Genomic DNA, 14,851 nt, shown 5'->3' on the forward strand with positions numbered 1-14,851 from the left:
TCCAGATATACTTTCACAATTGATGTTGATCTGTGGTCTTAAGTTTGTACATCGTTTGATTGAATGTAACAATGGAATACATTAAGAGTGATTCACAAACTGTGCAAGTGATACAGCATTGGTCAGATAATGAACTGCTAATTATTTGTCACTTCAGCAGATGTGCAGGAATTTATATTTTGTCTCTACACTTGTATTTTGTCAGGTCTGGCAAGGGCATTCTTGTGACAGAATCCTTAGGAGAGAATGTAATGGTGAGAAAGGTGGTATTAAAATATTAAGTCAAAAGCGATTCAAGTGGACTGTAGTCATTAAGGATGTCCACAGTTCATCTAGGAAGAGCTAAGATGTTAAATATGAAGTTCCCCTACCACCAATGAATGAATCATCCACCAGTCTGTGTTCTTTGTCATATATTAATTGTACTTGCCAACACAATTTCAGTGAGAAGTTCCTCAGGTTTACTGATGACACAAGGCTTTTCAGACAGCAGTATTATATGTATGACAGGCATATAGAGTTCCACATCTGTATATAAAGCAGATTACTGTTAACTTCCTGAGAGATTTGTTGGATCTCTGGTTTCTCTGAAGAAAATACCTCATGTAAGAATAATAATTAATTCAAAAAGCGCAGATTGATAAAATATCAAAATCATCAGAAGATCCAGTTAGGAATTAATTTCAAGATATATTCAATTAATTAGGGAAATAAACAGTGGTAGCAGCACTTTCAAAACTTGAGGGTTTCTCTAGGCAGAGCAATAAATCCCAGCTGCACTATCTCTACTCAGCAGGACTCAAGTTCTAGGGTGGACCCACAGAAAAAGTCACAGTTTTCCTGAATAGACCCATGTCATCCTTTTAATTATGTTTTCATTTTTAAGTTACAATCTAGAAAGAGCAAGATACTTCCCTTATTTTTTGTTTTGTTTTTTTTTAAATTCTCTGGCAGGTAAATTAGAACAGCCAGGAGAATTCCAAATTTGTGTTCTTTTTGCTTGGCACCTGAACAAATTAAATCTCTCAGTTTGGAGGAAAATTAGGTCATAACAACAAGGTTCACTGCAGGACTTCACAGTATCCATGGGAGAAAGGAAGACTGATGCTCAGAGAGAAAGCCTAGAATGTCCTAAGTTAATTAAGCATAACAGCAGAGATACATTGTGTGTTCAGATCATGGCACTGATTTGAAACTCTGAATTTCAGGACCTTTGGGAAAACAGTGGGACTAGAAACAGACCCCTATAAAAAAATGCAGCAACTAGCAGAGAAGTAAAGACTACAGGGAAAACAGATGATTCTTGGAGCTTTGCAGACAATTTGAGAGAAAAAATGGTTAATTCTCCTTCAGGATGCAACCGAGCAGAAAATCAGCCTGTCCAAACACATGCAATTTTCACCATCTCTGCAAATTATCCTTAAATAATAAAAAAAGCACTCATAATTTATTTCTGAAGAGTTTTCAACAGTTACATTGATCAGGATACACTATTTTTAAGAGCAAAACTGATTAAAGTCAAAATTCTCCAAAGTGAATGAATAACAAGAGGGGTGTGTGGACTGTACTTGCCCATGTCCTGCTTCAGACAGCTGCAGCTCTCAGCTCTCCAGCTTGTTTTGGGTGATGCTGTGGTAAGGAATATTCTACTTCTTTTCCAAAATTGTATTCCTGCCTTTGACCTGAGCACCCTTCTCGTTGCCCTGCAATCATCTGCACCATTGAATTCAGTGAAATCTCTTCTACCTAAAGCAATTAAAATCATGCAGGAAAGACACATCACCTTGATGCAGCTGGTTCAGGAAGAAATCCTGACATCCTTCCATTGCCTTGTTTTAAAAGATCCTGTGCAAAACAACAATTACACTGGAGCACTTGGGGAAGATGGGCAGTCAGCAGGAGTTACCAGCTGGCAATAGGGTTACAAAGGATTCTTCAAAGGCCATGATTGCAAGCAGCAAAGTAGGTAAACAGAGGTCCAGGCTAAGAAAGTTTACTGTAATGTAATTCATAATTAAAAAAAAAATAAAATTAGCATTCAATGGAACCTTGCATTTTCAAAGCACTATAGGAATAAAGGGAAGAATGTTGTAATGAAGCATCTCAGATATCACAGAAAGAAAAACAAAGGTTCAGCTTTCTTTGGTTTTTATATAGATATATATGAACTCCACAAGTCAGTCAATGAAGATGACTGCAAAGAAGGGCAAGGGATGCATCCATTAGCACCACTGAAACTATGTAAAGTGACTTTTCAAACACAGAAGGAAAACTCTAGGATCCAGTAAATTATTCCTTCCTCCCCTTGCCCCTTGTCCCAAGGGGGGCATATATTTGTTGGACAAATCCATCTGTTTGTCAAACCTGTTGCTAATTTTGCCCAAGGCTACCTCAGATTCTGGCCCCAAGAGCTGTGTCAGCTTCTTCCACATTAAATCACAGTTCCTACTGTGCAACTCTTCCTGCTGAAGTACTTAAACATATTCTTCTGCTAAAATCGGCTGGAAATCTCATGGCCACCCCTAATGAGGATTTCTGAGCTATGAGTGACTTGAAGTATCTTACTGTCTGGTTCAGGCTGAACCCCAGAGCAGTAAAGTCAAATAGAGATAATAAATAATCATAAGACACATAAATTAGTAACAGAGCTGTACCATTTCTGTAAGGAGTTTTTACTTTCAGGTGAGAAAAGCTGTGAGTTTCCTTCTAATATGCCAATGAGTGATTTATGAGTGAGAGTGCCCATTTATTTTTCTCCGCAAAAAAATCCCTCAGGTAGGTCTAAGTCCTCAGCTCAATATTGGCCAACTTCAGGTTTGACCACACAAGTCAGGACTTGGAGAAGAAACTGGAAATATTTTTGTCTCTAAGCAAGTGAAAGAATGGAGCTAGATGGAAAAGGGGAAATTGTTGCTGGTTAAGCAAAAATTTTGGTTTTTTATTTTAATTTGTTAAAGTGAGTTTATAGGTAAACAATAATCCAGTTTAAAAACAGAGACCGATTAATCCACAATCTTTACAATTCTAAATTTTTGTTAACTGTAGACTATTCTAGGGGGACTTTCCCAGTGTGGCATTCCAGGAGCATTCCCAATATGCTTGCCATAGCCCATCTCACATGATAAACCCATCCTTGGCCTTAGGGGCTGACAGTCTGTAGGTCCAGTTTTCTTCCTTCTACTAAATGAAATTGTTCTGCATTCATACATGATTCACTGTCCCCTTGTGTGTTCCACTCTGGAAGAATTTCAGAAATAAAAGTCTCATGGTTCAGCAAACCACAAAACAGGAGAAGTTATAATCAGGAAAATTTAGTCCCTACACAATATGAGTGCAATTTTTCAAGCAGTTTTAGCCCTTTCTTTGAGCAATACAGAGCAACAACAGACAATTTCTACTTATCTACCTGACTGCAATCCATTAGTAAGAGCTCTGTTACTCTCCCTTGCCTACCTGCAGTAGGAGTTTCCTTAATTTGCCGCAGAGGTGCCCATGCTGATGCACTAATACAAGAAATTCCTGCTTAGCTATAGGTTCATTTCACAGATAGGACATGAAAAAGATTGTGGGTTTTAAAAAGGGCAGCTGTGAAGCCAGTGGACTGCTGAAAATACTAAGCACTACTGATATACCAATTATTTGTGAAATTTCATACATTACATCCTCAGTGAAGTCAGCTCTAGGCAGCTAATAGATAGATTTCTTATTGCAAAATGGGGATGTTTTACCAGGTTTTTGTGTACCTCACACACACAATGTCTCAGCACATTTCACCTTCTACTTTGGGTTAGAACATCAGACAGCACATTTTAAAGACATCAAATCTTGTTTTCAGCAACTTTTAGTCAAGCTTTTCACCCATTTTCCCTCCCCTGATGATGTTCTGTAAGATAAGGCATGAAACTTTTCCTATTGTCACAGTTTTATTACTCAGAAATTTATTTTTAAATGTTCCACTGATCACCATTTCCTGCTGAAGGAGACAGTGTTTACTTGCACCATTTGCATTCAAAACAAGCAGAGCTACAAGGGGAGAGGAATTTATTCAAACACATCATTACTTCCACCAGATTCCATGTTAGAAATTGCTGTGATTTTTAGATTGCTGTGGTATTTAGAATGAAAGTATCAAACCCCCCCAAAATTCATGAGACCCTTGTGTGTGGAAGTAGTTTCCAGGAATTTCCAGAGAAAGGCAGAGAAAAAAGGTCCATATTTAGAGAGAGTTCCATTTTACAGTGTCTTTTTTGACTTCTGTAGATCAACTCAAAGACAATATTTACTCAGTGCCTGTCGATCAGATAAGCACAGGGAATAATGGACATACAAATATTAAATGTGCACACTACAAAAAATACCTTTACATGAAAATTTGGCAACTGCTTAAATTAACATTGGCATATTCAAAACAGGGTTTTTTTGAGTAAACTTGCAATCTTCAGCTCCTGTTTCACAAATAACAACAGAAGTGGATGTTTTCTTAGAGCAGAGGAAGGCATTTCAAATAATATAAAAAGAAATTAAAAGGCATATTTCCTAAACAAACACACCAGCTCAGACGAATTATGGCCTTCCCTTCACCCAGCATCCTTGAATACTTATAAGTATTAATGTTTCTCCAGGAGATAAAGGAATCTAGAAGGTGCTTCATAATTTCAGCTCTACTCAGACACCCTTATTGACAGGCGTTTCTAATATAGATAAGAAAGATGGAGCGGATATTAAAGTGGAACATCTCCCCATCTCCTCTTTGTTATTCCAGCAGAGATTTACCTCGAGCACTTTCTCGGTGCTGGGGAGCTGGTGTCAGTTATTGCAGGTGCCACCGTGGTCTGCCCGGGAGGAAGAGGCTTCGGTGTGTTAACCCTCCCCAGCAGTGAGAGATTTTATATATATCGCTCATTATAATAAAAGAATGGGGGGGAGAGCGTCAGTGGAAGGGAGAACCTGAGAAAAGAAGAAAAAAACAGAGTTATTGCTCAATAAGGAAGCAAAGGAAAATTAAAAAGTTCTCAGATTATGCATTTTCGTTCATATACAGACTGATATTTGCTGTCAGATATACAGTGCTTATAAACAATATATTGCAGGCAAAGGTGGGATTTCTTTCTTAGTTTTCAGCAGTTTTCTACTCTGGCATCGCACTGTTTTTTGATGGTAACAAAAGCCCCAGAAAACTCACATAAAACCTGTGAGCAAAATCTTGCAATTCCTTTGAATTTTCCGTGTATTTAGCTCAGGAATCCCCAGTGACAGGGAGCGCCCAGCTGAAGCCAGCTTGGTATGCTCTCTGCTCTGGCCATTAGATGGCAGGCAGCTGAACAGCCTTCACTGTGCTCCGTGTCCTTCAGATCAGGGAATCAGCAGGAAAACGCTGCTGCTCTCTAAATGAGCTCTCTTGCCACCCACTATGACATACACAGCATCCCAAAAGCCTTCAAGGTTCCTTCCCTTCTTTTGACTCCCAAACAGCACATTGCAGCAACCCAAACCCTGCAATAAAACCACAAATCTGCCATTCCTTCCTCTATCCCTGACAATCAGTTGCACTCTAAGCAGAAAGCATCATCCCACCCTCCATTCCCCACCATTTGTGCACTCAGGATTAATCTCTGCAATGAAGTAATTGGTCTCATCTGAACCATGACTGATTTCCCCATGGCAAGATTTCTTAACAGTACAGAAAATGCCTGACGTTGCTCTCCTGGTAAAGAGCTGTTTAAGCAAGGGAGTACAGCTGCATGCTCAGAGTCTCCTCTTTGGATCAGCACTGCAATATTTGCAAGGGCATTTATCTACCTGTGCCAAACAGACCTTGTTTTTCATAAGCCAGTGATATCATCTGTGCACAACTGCTGACATCAGGAGAACATTTGTAACGCACAGAAACAGATCTGTGCACGGAAACATGTCTTACAAATGCAATCCATTCCTCTTCTTCAGACATCCCCATATGAAAATCCATTTTGTGGTGTAATTGCATTGTTAATCTTCAAAGAATGCCAAACCATTAAAAGAAAAATGCTCCCCTCTGCCACATTAAAACCAGGAAATTCCCAACTAGTGTAATTTGAATGAGGTGAGACTGGTGGTGTGACTTTCTTAGTGGTGACAGAGCTGTGAACATGTGCATCAACAGCACAAGAGACCTTCTCCAATATGAGCTGTGGAAATAGAGTTTCATATAGATTTTGATTACTTATAGCTTCTGTCCCATATAAATGACCCAATCAAAAAACAAAACAAAACAAAACAAAACAAAAACATTCCTGCAGCGTCTTTCACCAACAGCATCTACATGGACATCCTGCATGCATGGAAGCTGCTGTAGAACAAGTAGGGTCGGGTTTGTGTGGCTTTTTCTGCAGCCCAGCTTTATGATGTGTTTGAATAATGTCAGTATGAGGCACAGACAAGCGTAAGTTAATGGGAATCTTTATCTGTGGGATATTTTAGAGTAGGAATAATGCAAACACACATGCACCCGCACACACTGCATGGATTATATTCCTTTATGACAGCACTGGAAGCAAGGCCAGCTTTTGAAAATGCAGACAGGGTAAAGTATCTACAGGAACAAATTTACAACAGAGGTAGGAGGCATTATAAAAGTCATAGTGATTTACAGATCTACAAAAGTTATTATCAACAGACATCAACATAATCTGTTAGTCATTCATGAGCTGTATCCTATCCAACAATAAACTTCCAAAAGATTTTCTTAAAAAGTCCAGGACCCTTTGTGGTCATCCTAAATTCAGAGAAAGAAATTAATGTTTATGTGCTGTTACCTGAAGCATGGAGGGGCATGCTTCAAGTAACATAAAAGACATAAAAACTGACTCTAAAATTGTATGAGGAAAAGCCCAACATAACACTTTGCAAAAGACTCTTTCACCAGCTATGCTTTTGCATTCTGGCTTCTCAGAATTTTATTGTTCAAAAAGGTGTGGGTTGGTTCACTGTGCCCAGGTAAAACTCTGCAAAGGCAGCCCTTCCTCATACAGCCCCAATATGAGTGACAAATTGGAGAGGGGCTGAGTGTGTTAAGAAGTGAGAGGGGGATGGATCCTCTCAGGAACTGGGAAGACTCATTTCACATTCCTGCACCCACGGCACCAGCTGACTGTCAGGTGGTTTGCAGGGGTCCCTCACCGTGTGCCTGCCTTGGTTACCACACCAGCTCCATCCTTGAGCACAGCTCCAGGAACAGACACTGCCCCTCACTCAACACCACCAGGGGCTGGATTTGAAGTTAACCCAGACCTCATCCCTCCCTCAGCACGGAACCACACGTCAGACACACCTTGCCCCCTCGCACACCCACTCAGTCAGTGAGCTGGGGACTCTGTTGTCTGCTGCAGAAACAATTATTTCTGCGTATTAAACTCAAGGGCTGTGCACTACATTATCTTGATCAGAAATTAATACTTTGGCAAGCTGGGATTTGAACATGTGCCCAAGAAGCAGAGACTGCAGCTGCTGGAGTCCTGTCTATAGGATATTTTGGGGCCTGTCTGCAGTTCAAAACTTCTTGCACTGGGCTCTCAAAAACAGAGTACAAGGCACACCATGGCCAAGCTTGGCACACACCCCTGTCAGCCTCTGGGTGCAGATTCCCATGTGCTGCCATTATGGAATTAAATGTGGAGTTTGCTTATAAATTCTCCCGGTGGGTAATGAATAACACTACTTTATTTCATTAATGTTAGGAGATTAGGAGGGTTTTTTTATGGCTTGTATTCCACATGCTCTGGAAATAATTTTAACAAATACTACATCAGACTATGTGTGTTTGCTGCACAATAGATATCATCTACTTAGGCTATCCTTCAATATACAGAGGGATAAATATGAATCCCATATGTGGGAAATTGTTAATATTACAGCGCACAAGAAATCTTTGTGCATATTCCTGTAATATATTATTCATTACACAAAGTGCTTGAAGACTGAGAGTTCCCATGACTACAGTATAAAACCAGTTTACTCACAGTATAAACTATGAGTTCAAAAACACATCCCAGTGTAAGTTACTGCAGAAAATCTCAACAATGCAGGTTATTGTTCAGTGCAGAATGACTAAACATGAGCAGTACATACTGTAGATGTGATCATCTACAGATTACACACTGTGCCTTATCTCCTTGGCACTCCTGTATCCCAGACTTCCAGACCTAACACTTGCACCACGTTACCTCCACCTCACTAGACTCTTAGTCCTACCCTTGGTTCCTTGAAATGTACACCAAGATTTATCTTTTAATATTTCATTATTTAGCAGCACTAGAAATTTTAACTTAGTTAAATAAACATTGCAGATGTTTCTGAATTGCCCTCACTGATGCCACATCAGTGCTCTACTGTTCAGAAGACACCTGTAATATGAGCCACAATTAGTTTTCAAAAGCGCCTATGTGACCTTAAAGCCCAAGTTTTTGAATCTATTTTAGCATTTTTGTCTGAGGTTTTGAAAACTCGACCAAATTTTGAACTTGCAATTTTATGGGCAAAACCATTCCTTGTAATTCCTAACTGTACACCTTCAGTTTAGCCCAGTTGGATGTGTTAAAACTGTTCTACATCATCATTACAGGTGTGTTTGGGTTACCACTCCTGTTACAAAACTGTACACACTGCCCTTTACAGTGGCATGAATTATCTCAGCAGGATATATATTAATATAATTATAATTAAGATAATTATAATTATCTTCACATAGTCACTGTCTGCCTAGGATAACACACATTGGCCTGTCACTGGAAGTAATTGTTCTAAATTATTTTTGTATGATGCTTTACACATTCAGTGAAATAATCAGACCTTATGATGGATAAATTGAGTTAAAATCTTTTAAAAGCCATTATTCTTAGTTCAAGACTACAAATTACTGATTTAACAATGATTTGAAGATGGAGTGGAGGAGTTCTTATAACTCCACAAAGAAAAATACACACTCCAGTGCTGGCCATATTTCCACCCGTGTATCTGATTTATTAAATCTGCAGTCACTGTTCTAAAGTAAATGTTCACAACTTCTCTTTCTACACCATCCAGTCTGGATGTATTTCCCTTCATATATTTATGGTTTCCTCAACTGTTTGATGGGTTGTCCATTTCTAGCTTTTTAGCTTGACTGATCACTCTCATTATTACATTTATTTTTTTTCTTGCTACAGAACTTTGGTGCATTTAGTTCAGATATTCCTTTCTGGCTGTTATAGAGCATCTTGCTTTGGCTATTTCCAGGTTTAGCCATATAGCAGAGTATGAGAAAAGGGAAAATGAAGATAAAATATCTCCACACAGAATACACTCTAAGTATAGAACAGGTAATTGTCAGTACATCAACTAAATCCTTTTCAACAAATTCCTTTATCATGGACTTCAAAACTAAAGCCATTAATATCCATTAAGAATGTAACTCTAGCACACAGCTCATTCCAGCAGGAAAAGTCACTGTCTTTGACCAGGGTTATCTTCTGAAACAATGTCCAACCTTCTGAATCTGCAGAAGGTTCCCTGAAAGTGAAGCCATCCACGTGGTCACCATCCATGTGGTTATTACCATCTGGTCAAAGCCAGGTGTGGGGAGGGTGGTTGACCACAATTCCAAGAACTGTGGACAGACACTGTGCTTCAAATGCAGCTGCTGTGACTCCCTCCTCGCCCACAGATGTCCAAGCCACCAAGGGCAAGTCATCTACTCATTAAACTCAGACAATATTTGGTCTCTGACTTCATTAGGATTTGCCTCAAGCCTTAATGGCTTGAAAACAGGGCTTTTAAGCATCTGCTTTTTCCTTAAATTAAAATGTAAAAAGCATCTGAGACATCCAAGAAATTTTATTTTGAACTCTTTTAAAAATGAAAAGGAAATTAGAGGAATATTAATTAGCATTAGAGATGAGGACTTGCAAGGCAATAGCAGCTTGATGTGGCTTGAAACCACTTTATAAGCCCATTAGAAATGAGGTTTCTGACACAAATAGCAGAGAGCTTAAACTTCCTGCTCCTTTGCAGCAAACAAAGAAGGACAAAAACAATGTATTTTGCTTGTTTAATTGATATTATTCTGATAACTGTTTCCATGACCACCAGCTGTGCACTTCTGCCTGACTTCTGCCTCTGCCAGCCTTTTAGGCACTAAAATCATCTCACTTCTGAGCAGGTAGAACCCACCCAAAATTCTCTTTCTAAACTGTTGCAGCTTTAAAAAAGACTATGCAGGTTTGTTGTCGTACCAATCCTTATGTCTTTGGATCATCTCAATGACTAATAGCACCCATTATGACTTTTAAACTTGACAGATGTCAGCTTAGCATCATATTTAGAAGATAATCATGTGTAACTTATGCTGTAACTAAGTAAATTGCAGTAAACAAGCAGCAAAAGTCACTGTCAATAAACAGAGCAGACGACAATTCTGAAACAAGGTCTGTGGTTTCCAAACTAACTGCTTTTCATTTTAATCTTTCATAAGTAGCACAGAATAGACCTTTGTTAGTGTGTCTCATACTTACTGTTATGGATCATTAATTATAGTTCTGAGAAAAATATATAATTTTGAATAGAATTGGCTGAATAATTCATTGCAGTTACACTTGTCTGCAGGCGTCATTGGCAAGTAGATCATGATCATCTTAGCAGCATTCATTATTTTAAATGATTTCCCAAATAGCTCCTACAGATAGTTCTTGATCTGTAGTTACTTGGAAGCAGTCAGTTGCAAATATTTAATATTTGTAAGTTGGGCATTAACAGCTTGATATATGGTCAGGAATACACATCTAATTTTTTGCTTGTGTTTGTAATTACCACGCTTGCAAAATCACTTAGACATTGTCATGTGAGCATGGATCTGAAGGAATCAGACCTAATGCCATGAGCCTTCAGCTCTGACCAGGAAATGTGTCCATCAGGCACAAACCACATGGTTCCCTCTTGTGTCAGGATTCCTCTGCTCCGTGGATATGCAAAAAGAGCATCTTCCTGCCTGGAAAAGTGTCACAGAGAAGAGACAGATGGCCAGGATAATACGGAAGCAGAATCACAATCCTCTGCATCCAGGGACAATTGGTTTGGGAAACTCATTTTTAGAGATCAGAAAAGAAGGTGAACTGAAATGACGGAATCTCATCTCCTCAAGCATGAGGCAGAAAATGAAATGACTGCAATAGAGACAAACTGTCAGCTGAAATGCCAGTACAAAATCCCTAGGAAAGAGATTTAGCCAGTTTGGCAAAAACAGGTATGTTACAGATGTGGATCTTTCAAAAACTCTTTGCTTATGCAGACAACATCCAAATATTGCAAGAGTTTTAGGCATTTGATGAGCCAGAATCCCATCACAGATGCTCCTCTCTAAACCCATCTTCCACTACCACATTGAATTTACTACAGCACAAAGGAGAGGAGAGTGTTTCTGAATATAGAGAGAACTTCTGCTCCTTGAGGATCTGTAGGAAACCAGAATTCCTTAGAGATGTTTCTCAGAATTACTACAATTAAAACAGACGTTAGACTTTAACATGCATTTGAATGTAAACCATCCATTCTCCTCAAGTACAAGGCCTGTTCCCACTGCAGCATTAGGAAGAAAGGTCCCTGTTAATAATAATTCCCTGAAGCCAAGGTCTCAGAGGTCTAATTTGAGCTGTAAGTGCAGCACTGCACAAGTAACACGTAGGAACAATTTCCTAATGTCCACTATTTCTCCTGCCCAGATACAAGACAGAACAGAAAGTGGCAATGGGAGCATAAGGACTGTGGAAAGGAAGCAATGAAAGAAATAGAATCCCAAGGCAAAAAAGAGGTGAAATTATCTTGACAAAGCTCTGAATGTAGACTATTGTATCACATATAGGTCATGGACTTCAGTGGGATTGACATACTGGCCAAATAACTGGTGTCACTGGTGTCTCCTACTAGATGGATCCACAAGCTCCTTGCTATGAGCCACAAACAATTCTGTTGTTGTTAGGGTTGGAAGAAGCATCCACAGTACATCAAGTCAGGAACTGACACCTTTTGTAACAGAAAATCCAAACCACCATTTTTACATCTATTAACAAGACCTTAGATTAAACTTAGGATGAGCCCCACTAGGAAAAATAGTGAAAATACAGATATTCCCTCGATGTTTTATTAGGTACAGAATACTAAATGGGCTGTCATCCATGTAACTGCTCGGGCACCATTTGCCAGATGTTGTTTGTGTGTCCGCAGCAATGTAGTCATATTAAAATAAATGAAACTGTTTGTTTTTTGTGGCTGCTCTGCTATAGCACAGCCTCCACTGAGCATCCTGGCTTGGTGCAGGCTTCCAGCAAGACAGTTCAGAGACATGAACTGCAGATTTCTCTTCTTCATTGACCTACAGTACAAGTCAATTACTGGCTTAATGTTGCTCAGACATTCATTAAAGCTTGAAGCAGGCAGAATTTCATCTGTTTGATTCCTGCTGCTTAAGAGAGTCCAGGGAGAATATTTACAGTTGGTGGGTTGTGACCACCTACTTTTGGAGGAAAACCACAGATCTTTTCTGCAGTAAACACTGTGCTATCCTGATAAGAATTTGCATTGCACCAAAATAGAGATACTCTGCTTAAGTCAGTCAGTGGCCAAGTTTTCTTGTGGTCTTAGGGAGGGGCTACTTCTGTTACCACTTGCCTCATTTTATGCATTGCATTTTGACAACTCCTGGCTCTGTAGCATCCCTTTCTGTTGTCTACCCCATTAACTGATGGTCTATTAACACCAATTAGGAAAGAAAACTGGTAGAGAGATAGTACCAGTCAATAATCATGTTTTCTTTTAATAACCAAAATAGGAAACATTTCATTCTTTGATATTAATAAATGGTTACATGTTTAAATGGATTCTGTTTTGTCCATCCATGGTCACTGTGGTTTGTGTTTCTGTAGCATGTTAGAGAGATGCCTCAACACTCCTGATGTGATACATAGCTGCAGATTCAAATTTGTCAGAAGCCTAAGAGAGTTCTCATCAGGGATTAGCCCAGACACCATCTGCAACAATTATAAATCATCTCAATAGGAAAAGGCTGGAAAGTGCATTTAAGAGTATGCAAAGTAAATCAGACTGGGCCAAATGCATCCCGTCTGCTCCTAAGAACCAACTCTCATCTCCATATCCACTGTGGCTGCTCAGTTCCTTCAGCTCTGCCAACCTGGACCTGCTGCTGCTCTCTCTTTGCCAGACAGGCATTAAGTATTGATTTTTAGAGTACATCTTAAGAAATGTATGTGCTGTTCTGTGTCCAGCCGCTGTGACTGCACACAAGTAATTAACTGCACAACAGAGCTGATGTGTATCTGCTGTGGTTTGTATGCACCAATGGCATCATCCAGGGTTTCTGCATGCTGACCCCCTTCAGCTCACAACCCTGGCACAGAAGGGACCTCCCACTTTTGGTTTCTTGCAAAGAAAGAAGAGAAACAGAAGGAAAAAGGTGGAAATTCTCCTACGAACACATGGGAAAGAAACAAAAAGGTCTTCTATTGAACTCAACAGAGCTATGATGATTTATATCCCCTGCAGATCAGGTCCTTAATCTACAAAAGGAGACTGCCAAAGTGGGGCAGGGCAGCTGGAGCAAATACAGCTGTGTAACACCCACTCTGCACCAGTCTGGCCTCAAGCATCATTTGCAAAAGCAGCAGCAACAAATCCCGTTCTCACCCCAACACTGATCATGGCAGCTGCTGATTCATGAAGCAGAACACAAGTTAATTATCAGATTCCAGGTTAAGTTTGCCTGACTGGCAGCTAGAGGAAACCTTACCTTGATGTGTAAACTCAAATAATATGCTAAGGAAGAGAGAAGAGGAAAGGCAAACACAGAGCAGAAATATTTCAGCTGGGGGTTTGTCTCTTTACACACACAGCTTCAACTCCACGGTTAGAACCAGCATATGGAAAAGATACTATAAAAAGCAACTGTTCTGATGATGTATAGGTCTCTGGCTAACTGATATTGAGCACGGAGCGTCTTCAAGTGATTTGTTCATGGCATTATCTTTACAGAACAGTGAGAAGTATGAAATACCTGTCATGATAGCACACAAATATCCCAGACTGTTCCCCCCATAATGGATGACTGGAAACAAGTAACAGTGGGTAAAGAAAATTAATGGCTCAAGAAAAAATTATAAGGCACTTTCATGAGCTGAGGAAATCATTGTGGATCCTTTAAGGTGTGCAAATCCCACCTAAAGGCCAGTGTCTCCCATATGTTTAGCTATGGATTGAGGTTATTGTTCCATGAACACTAATGACTTCACAGATGAGAATACAAAGGATCTCTTGTACCAGAGAAAAGACCTGGCAGCCCAGCCCAGCAGGGAAATAATGCTTTCTAACCATTCTTACAAATTCTTACCCAGTCTTTCCCAGGTAAGACCATTTGCCTCTAAAATTTAGCATTTTTTTTCCCTTTCTAGATTAAATTCTAATACTGTCCCCTCCAACATGGTATGGTTTAAGAACTTTAATAATCAGGGAAAGTGAGACACAAATACTAACTTCCACAGGCAAAGGAGGTACCCAAACAAGCTCCAGCAGCCTGACCATGGCTCAGCCACTAGGCTGCCATAAGAGAAGAGTGTTTGTGTTGGGATGCCTGCTCCTCCTTGCCAGGTTTTCAACAATACAGCATTTTTCAGTGTATTCTGGGACAAAGCTGATCAAATCAGAGTGATACATGGTCACTGAGAAAGTCACCCAGATCAGGCCCCAAAACATGGATGAACAACTCATGGCAGATCAGGACCAGACGCTCAGTCGCTAAAACACACTTCAGTGTCTTGGATTATCCAAGACTTTGGGT

At 39.7% G+C, this 14,851-nt stretch overlaps 1 protein-coding gene across 1 annotated transcript in view; it reads right to left on the reverse strand.

Moving 5' to 3' along the window:
- Positions 1-3,922: 3,922 nt before the first annotated feature.
- Positions 3,923-14,851, reverse strand: part of LOC131582779 (uncharacterized) — a 141,949-nt gene continuing 131,020 nt past the window's right edge. Inside the window, exon 3 of the mRNA XM_058846250.1 lies at positions 3,923-4,947. The gene's annotated coding sequence lies outside the window, so the exon portion shown is untranslated. The remainder of the gene's footprint in view (positions 4,948-14,851) is intronic.

The sequence above is a fragment of the Poecile atricapillus genome, chromosome 10 (assembly GCF_030490865.1).
Source record: "Poecile atricapillus isolate bPoeAtr1 chromosome 10, bPoeAtr1.hap1, whole genome shotgun sequence".
NCBI lineage: Eukaryota > Metazoa > Chordata > Aves > Passeriformes > Paridae > Poecile > Poecile atricapillus.